The 8,094-nt window shown below is 42.4% G+C and overlaps 1 pseudogene; it reads left to right on the forward strand.

The window, feature by feature from the left end:
• Window positions 1-6,483: 6,483 nt before the first annotated feature.
• Window positions 6,484-6,889, forward strand: LOC141107248 (protein cornichon homolog 1 pseudogene; annotated as a pseudogene).
• Window positions 6,890-8,094: the final 1,205 nt, after the last annotated feature.

Raw genomic sequence — 8,094 nt, forward strand, 5'->3', positions numbered from 1 at the left:
TAGGTCTTGAGACATGCTTGGTCAGTGCTTCACCTTTCACCTTTACCATCAGCTTCATTAGCAAGGCAGTGGTCGTCTTGGAGGTGTGTTTGGGGTCGTTATCATGTTGGAATATTTCCCTGCGTCCCAGTCTCCAAAGGGAGGGGATCATGCTCTGCTTCAGTATGTCACATGTTGGCATTCATGGTTCCCTCAATGAACTGTAGCTCCACAGTGCTGGCAGCACTCATGCAGCCCCAGACCATGACATTCCCACCGCCATGCTTGACTGTAGTTATTCTAACTAAGCAATTAGTTACATGGAATAATGCTGTGAGAACTTTTAGTGCACTCCCAATGATCAATTCCCCCCAATCAGCTTTCATTTTGAGCATTTCGGACAACCTATGGGGCTGGCTTAGCGATGAGCTGTACCAAGATGGCACCGCTTCTGACAACGTCTGATGACGAAACGTGCAAGACGGAACTTGGAACACGATCATGTCACTTCCGGTACTTCCGATTTCCTGTATCTGGTCTGTGGATTGCACGCATCTCAGATCTGCTGAATTCTCTCTGTTCATGCTTCTGGCACTAGTGAGCGCCTTTTTTATAAATAAAATACCCCTTTTTTTATCGGATTCACATTATGAGTGTCCCTCCTTTCCATCCATCCACATGCTGAAACCCCTTGATCTAACACACCGTGGAAGAGGTCACTCCATTGGATACCTGGAACAAAGGCTGATCTGACTACATGCATTTTACACCTGTAGGGGTGCAGCTATCTGGTGAGTGTGGAACCGAGAGGGGAGCACGAGTGTTGATCACCTTTTGCACAGAAGTTGTGACCAATCTGTCGTATATAGTCACTTTGGAATTCGGCACCAGTCACTTTGGAGAGTCATGTTTTTTTAATTGATCAAGTTTTTGGTACAATAGGATCATTAGCAGTTTTGGTAACAATTTGCACTTGCACATGCACTTTAGCACTTTTTTAAGGTTGCTTTGGTCAACATATTACTAAGTCCCTTGGCAGCGCCACCTACCTCTTTATATTTATATTGCATTCTACTTCACTTAGTGGAGTTTCCAGGGGAGGCAGCAGTCACATTTACACCTAAGCACAGAATTATATATAGATATATCTATATATATAGAGATATATATATAGATTCATTTGATCACCCTTGATTTAGGAGGAATATTTAATCAAGAACAGGTTAATAATAGGCAGGACACGGATAGTCTATTTAAACAACTAAGACACACTATTGAGAAACAATTAAGGGTGTGGTGAGATAAAGCCACCTTAGAGATGTACATTAGTGAGAAGATGACATCTAGGAGTTTACAGTGGGATATACACCCAAATGATAGCATTGAGGATGCATCTCTTATGGAGGAATGGTATTCTTTTTTGCAACAAATGTGAGAATGATTTGTTACAAAACATTGTTAAAAGACAGTTCAAACTACGGAAAGTGGAGATTAGTGTCACAGAGATCAGAAATCTATTGATGCCCTTTGCTAGCCAGAAAGAATATAAAGATAAAGAAAGAATTACAGGAGGTTATTAAGAAATACCATATTGAGACACAAGCTAAAAAACAGAAAAAAAATTACGAGAGATGTGTATGATTACAAAAACAAGAAGGTATATAAATGGCAAGCTGAAGTTGAAGAAATGGCTGAAGAATTGGAAGATATATCAATGGAAGAAGTCTCTGGAGAAAGAGTAGAAGAAATAAGAGGACAGAGACGTTTTAAAACACCCAACATATGACTGTACCGTACCCCTATACACAGACAGGGAGCACCGTCTAGAGCATCAAATTACCAAACCAGAGAGTTTGATAGAGGGAGAGACAATCAATATAGACCCTCCTACAACAGATCCCCTTTAACTCCAAGATACAACATCCCTACCAACAACAGGTTTTCTCCCCTTAGAAGGGGGGGACACTACACCCCTTACCGTAATTTTGATGAGGGGAGAAGATTTGTAGAGGAAAGGGATTTTTTCCAGGGGGGACAATGAGAAAGACCCCCAGAGAGACAGAATGATTATGGGCCATACAAGGCACCAGGATGGAGGGGGAAATATAGAAGGACCACAGAAATGGCAAGGCCCCCCCAGGAATATAGAGAGGGATCAATGGCACAATGGGAATCAGAGATATCCACACCCCCAGAGACAAGGAGCACCTACACTGAATGGATGGATCGACAATTAGGAGAGGGAACCGGGACAAGCATAGAGAAATATAGAAAGAGGAAACAGACAAGAATAAAACGAGGAGGGAAGAAGAAAAAGAAGAAGGGAATATCAGGAGCTGGAATTTTCAATCTGAGTGATGCTATTTTTAATGAAGAAGAACTAAGAATTCTGGATTTAGGCCTAAAGTTTGCTCCGGATAAGAATGTGGATGATTTGAGATCTATATTGACCTACAGAAATTTATGAGAAAAATGAATCTGAAAAAACATTTTGCGCTGAATGAAGAACCAAAAGAATCAGAATATACCGAATTTACCCAAACCACATTAAGGAACAACTATTTTTAACCCCAGGGTACCCGGCAGTGAATGCTTGGGTGTTTTTAAGAAGATGGCGGAAAATGATCTGAGGAAACTCAGAAGGAAAGGACCCAAGAATAGGAACCTTTGGAAAACAATTGTAGCGCCTACCTACTTAGGTGTGTGCTAGATAGTTAGTGAGGGTTAGAGTTAGGTGAAAATTCCAGGCATTACCCTGTTTGGTTTAAGCCTGGCTGGGTTTATTTTGGTGGGGGGGAATGACAGAGTAGAATTGGGGGTGTGACCACCTGCATTCTGTCAAAAGTGACACTTTGTTTGACCAATGAGAGTTGCTGGAGAACAGGTTGATTTGGAACAGGATGTAGTTAATTGTATGGGTCACCCTGAGCCTATCATTAATTTGTATGGGCAGGGGCTTACAGGCCTATATAAACTGTGGGTCAAATGCTCAAGGGAGGCTGGCTGATGGGAAAAGAATGGCAGAGAAAGACAGTATGTAGAAGCTGGTGCAGCTTAAGAACTCTCCCCTCCGGGGAGGGGAACGTGCCTTAACAGGAGGAGAGATGAAGGAGATAACAGTAAGAATCTGCAATATCTAAAAAGGAGAAGGCTGCTACTACCAACAGAAGAAGGACTGGGAGAGGACCCTCTATGGCAAGCATGGACGGTTGCTCAAATGTACACGTGAGTGCAAACCCAGGGGAACAGTAATTCCAAAGACTGGGGGTGCTGAGGATCAACTGGGAGAAATCCTAACAGTCAGTCCAAGAACTCTATTCAGAGTATTGTTCTTCGGATTTAAATAGGAAATGCTGTGCGGTTGGGAAGTAGTAGCAAACAGGAGGGAGAAGATTTGCAGACCATTACAGGAACCAAATTAGGAAGGCAGCTCATATTTCTGGCGGATTTGTTCACATTCTTTATGTGATATAACAATGTAAAGAATAAAGTTCATGTTATTTGTTCAAGACTGTCTGCGGTGTCATCAATGCAAGGAGGTGGGGGGTAATAGAACCACACTGGCAAAAAGGAACGAACTAACTAGCAGCTCCTACGGGGGTATTGCGCTTCACAATCAAAGATATATGGAAGAAAAGGGAAGTTGTGATACGTCCGGAAGACAAGGGGGGGGACTGGACATACTAAACAAGAAAGATTATGAGGATGAAATGGAGAATAGGGATGGGCGAATGGTTCGGCCCGAGCTAAGTTTGGGCCGAACTTTCATTGTTGTTCAGCGAACATGCAAACAAACGGGTAGTTCGACTGTTTGTTCGCCCCCCGAACCGACCACAATGCATTGAGGCGCTGAACAGTGCATTGCAAGCCCTGATTGGCTGAAACAGTGAAAGCTTCAGCCAATCAGGGCACAGAGCGCTGTCAGAGTCATGATTGGACACTGTCATCATGACTTGATCCAATCATGGCTGATCCCCCCCACAGTATCAAAGTATTCTTTCAATGGCAGGCATTTTCAGTGTGATTTTGGCGTGGAGAGAGATAGAACAGGGCTCTGTTCAGTGCTATTAGTTAGCTAGTGTGCTATACTGTGCTATTTTGCTTCAATTGTCAGTGTAGAACATTAGTTTAATGTCAGTCTAGGGATAGTGTGAGTGTAATGAGGAGGACCATCATTCAGCTTTGCATAGTGTGCAGCTAGAGTAGGGACAGCTCAGATAGTTTCACTATAGTGTAGTGAGAGCGTGTCATTCATACATACATTAGTGTAGAGTAGGGACCGCTCATATAGTTTCAGTGTAGTGTAGTGAGACCATGTCAGTAATCTTTACATTAGTGTATAGCTAGAGTAGGGACAGTTCAGATAGCGTAAAACTTTTTCAGTCAAAAACAATTGACTGGCTTGCAAAGAGAAGCACAGAGAAACAGTGAGGTTGTTGCCGAATCTAAAAAATAATTTAATAAAAACAGAAAGGTTTTATTTTAAAAAAATAGCATAATAGGTGGAAAAGGTAGAACGAAGAAAGGTAAAAAATAATAGACAGAGTTGCTCTTAAAAATCCTGCCAATCCCAACCCCAGTACTGTCCCCAAGTCTTGTACTTATGTATTCCTGTGACTCCTTTGTCTAAGCAGTAGACAGCCTTTCCAGAAGGTTAAAATGAGTTTACAAGATATGGAAAGGGTGCTGAGAGGAGGGAGAAATTGAAAAAAATTAACTGTCTGTGAGCAAAATACAACAGTAATAGTACAAAAATGCTCTCATGTTCAACTGTATCTGCTTAGTCTTTTGACTTAGCCATTGTCATGGTCTTGTGAGAAAGGTTAACATTTTCCCAGTTCCAGGGAAAACTGTAGACATTTATAAAGAACTGTTTACAGAATGTTTGTATTCTTCCAGAGTTAGTAGTGTGCAACTCTGACAGCATATGAGCATGGTCAGGAGACTTTTGAAGGGATCACTGGGTGGCTCCTGGTGGTCTGCACACAAAGACCTTAAAAGAGCTTAGTACAAGACGTGGGAAGAGTGCTGGACGGAGGGTGAAATTTCAAAAGGTTAACCATCTGCAAACAAAATACTGTAGTAATAGTACAAAAATACTCTCATGTTCCACTGTATCAGCTTAGTCTTTTGAAGAAACAATTGTCATTGTGAGAAAGACATTTTCCCAGGGCCAGAGAAAACTGTAGACACAGCTTCCTACAATTTTATATAAATATATATATATATATATATATATATATTATACAGTGGGGACGGAAAGTATTCAGACCCCTTTAAATTTTTCACTCTTTGTTATATTGCAACCATTTGCTAAAATCATTTAAGTTCATTTTTTCCTCAATAATGTACACACAGCACCCCATATTGACAGAAAAACACAGAATTGTTGACATGTTTGCAGATTTATTAAAAAAGAAAAACTGAAATATCACAAGGTCCTAAGTATTCAGACCCGTTGCTGTGACACTCATATATTTAACTCAGGTGCTGTCCATTTCTTCTGATCATCCTTGAGATGGTTCTACACCTTCATTTGAGTCCAGCTGTGTTTGATTATACTGATTGGACTTGATTAGGAAAGCCACACACCTGTCTATATAAGACCTTACAGCTCACAGTGCATGTCAGAGCAAATGAGAATCATGAGGTCAAAGGAACTGCCTGAAGAGCTCAGAGACAGAATTGTGGCAAGGCACAGATCTGGCCAAGGTTACAAAAAAATTTCTGCTGCACTTGAGGTTCCTAAGAGCACAGTGGCCTCCATAATCCTTAAATGGAGGATGTTTGGGATGACCAGAACCCTTCCTAGAGCTGGCCATCCCGCCAAACTGAGCTATCAGGGGGAGAAGAGCCTTGGTGAGAGAGGTAAAGAAGAACGCAAAGATCACTGTAGCTGAGCTCCAGAGATGCAGTCGGGAGATGGGAGAAAGTTGTAGAAAGTCAACCATCACTGCAGCCCTCCACCAGTCGGGGCTTTATGGCAGAGTGGCCCGACGGAAGCCTCTCCTCAGTGCAAGACACATGAAAGCCCGCAAGGAGTTTGCTAAAAAACACCTGAAGGACTCCAAGATGGTGAGAAATAAGATTCTCTGGTCTGATGAGACCAAGATAGAACTTTTTGGCCTTAATTCTAAGCGGTATGTGTGGAGAAAACCAGGCACTGCTCATCACCTGTCCATTACAGTCCCAACAGTGAAGCATGGTGGTGGCAGCTTCATGCTGCTGGGGTGTTTTTCAGCTGCAGGGACAGGACGACTGGTTGCAATTGAGGGAAAGATGAATGCGGCCAAGTACAGGGATATCCTGGACAAAAACTTTCTCCAGAGTGCTCAGGGCCTCAGACTGGGCCGAAGGTTTACCTTCCAACAAGACAATGACCCTAAGCACATAGCTAAAATAATGAAGGAGTGGCTTCACAACAACTTCGTGACTGTTCTTGAATGGCCCAGCCAGAGCCCTGACTTAAACCCGGTCGCCTCCTCCTCGCTCCCCGGACTGAACATGGCGTTCACATTTGCAGCCTTCTGGTATATGCTCGCTCTTCTCCTCACTGCCGCCCTCATCTTCTTCGCTATCTGGCATATAATCGCATTTGATGAATTGAAAATAGACTACAAGAATCCTATAGACCAGTGTAACACACTTAATCCACTTGTGCTTCCAGAGTATCTCATCCACGCGTTCTTCTGTGTCATGTTTCTATGTGCCGCGGAATGGTTCACTCTCAGTTTAAACATGCCGCTGCTGGAGGTATATGAGCCGACCCAGCCTGTATGATCCCACCACTATAATGAATGCAGATATTCTGGCATACTATCAGAAGGAAGGATGGTGTAAACTAGCTTTTTACCTACTCTCGTTTTTCTACTATCTTTATGGCATGATTTATGTCCTGGTGAGCTCATAAGGACGCTGAAGATGCCGGCTCCAGCTAATTGCATGCAAACTATAAACATTATAGCCAATTGATCCGACAAGGTCCCACTACAATGGCCAACGAGTCCCCGGAAGACCTAACAGATCCAGTTTTGTGAAGAGGGGAAGTTTTGTTTTGTTTTTGCTTTATGAAGACTGGGAAATTTATGTATATTTATCATTCTTTCAAAAGTTGTCTTTTCCCGCAAATTTACTTGCTGCTTCTTCTTATGTACCCTCCTATATCTATATATCCTTTTTATTTATTTTTTTTTTCCTTTTTGCAAGTCATCTTGCAGCATTGTTAGAGCAACAAGGCCAGACACGGGCCACAGGAAATGTTCTCATCTGAGTGACTGCCACACAGAATTTACAACCCTGTAATTTTGGAATAAACTCCTTGCTGTTGAAAATAAAAAAAACTATCAACAGAGTGCTTCATAATGTAGTATTCCACATGTTCTACGATCCCTTCCGCAATAAGCACATTTTAAATATTGTCCCCGTACACACTACTTTAGGAGCCTATACAAACATACTGAAGCAAGATAAGTCATTCTACTTCAACAGCCTAACCAAACATGTTGGGATTGATTTACAAAAGGCAAAAAGGCTGCTTGCTTTGCAAGGGAAGTTGCACCTGGCAGGGGAATTTGCCCCAAAGATTAGTGAATGAGGTGGTGCTCTGTTGACTTCCATCATTCAACCATGTGCAAGAGGTAGGACCCCACTGTTGCCACGTTTTTCACAGCGCTGTTTTTATACAGATCTACATGTGAGTGTATATCTTTGTATTTCAATAAATTCCATTTATTTACGGATTCACACTATGTGGCCATTCCTTCCTCTTTTTTATTCTTCACCAACATCTCTTGGCTCCTAAACATCGTCCCGAGGGATATAACAACACGAGGTTTGCTCCATACACTCCGCTCCTCTGGGTTTTCGCTTCGGGGGATACAGCAAAGTGTTGGTCAATCCACCATCATCGCCATTTTGGGCCATCTTCAGCCACTCACCACCTAAGCCTTATCCGACCAAACTCGGCGTATGCCCCTTTGGGTCCACTCCATCTGGTAAGCCTCTTCGTTTTCGGTGGTGGTGTGTCTGTTTTCATCTCAGATGTCATATATCTCTGTTTGAAAGTGTTTAGTTTCTGAAGACTCTCTGCCCATGTATATATGGATGACTCTTCCT

The sequence above is a fragment of the Aquarana catesbeiana genome, linkage group LG09 (assembly GCF_042186555.1).
Source record: "Aquarana catesbeiana isolate 2022-GZ linkage group LG09, ASM4218655v1, whole genome shotgun sequence".
Classification (NCBI taxonomy): Eukaryota; Metazoa; Chordata; class Amphibia; order Anura; family Ranidae; genus Aquarana; species Aquarana catesbeiana.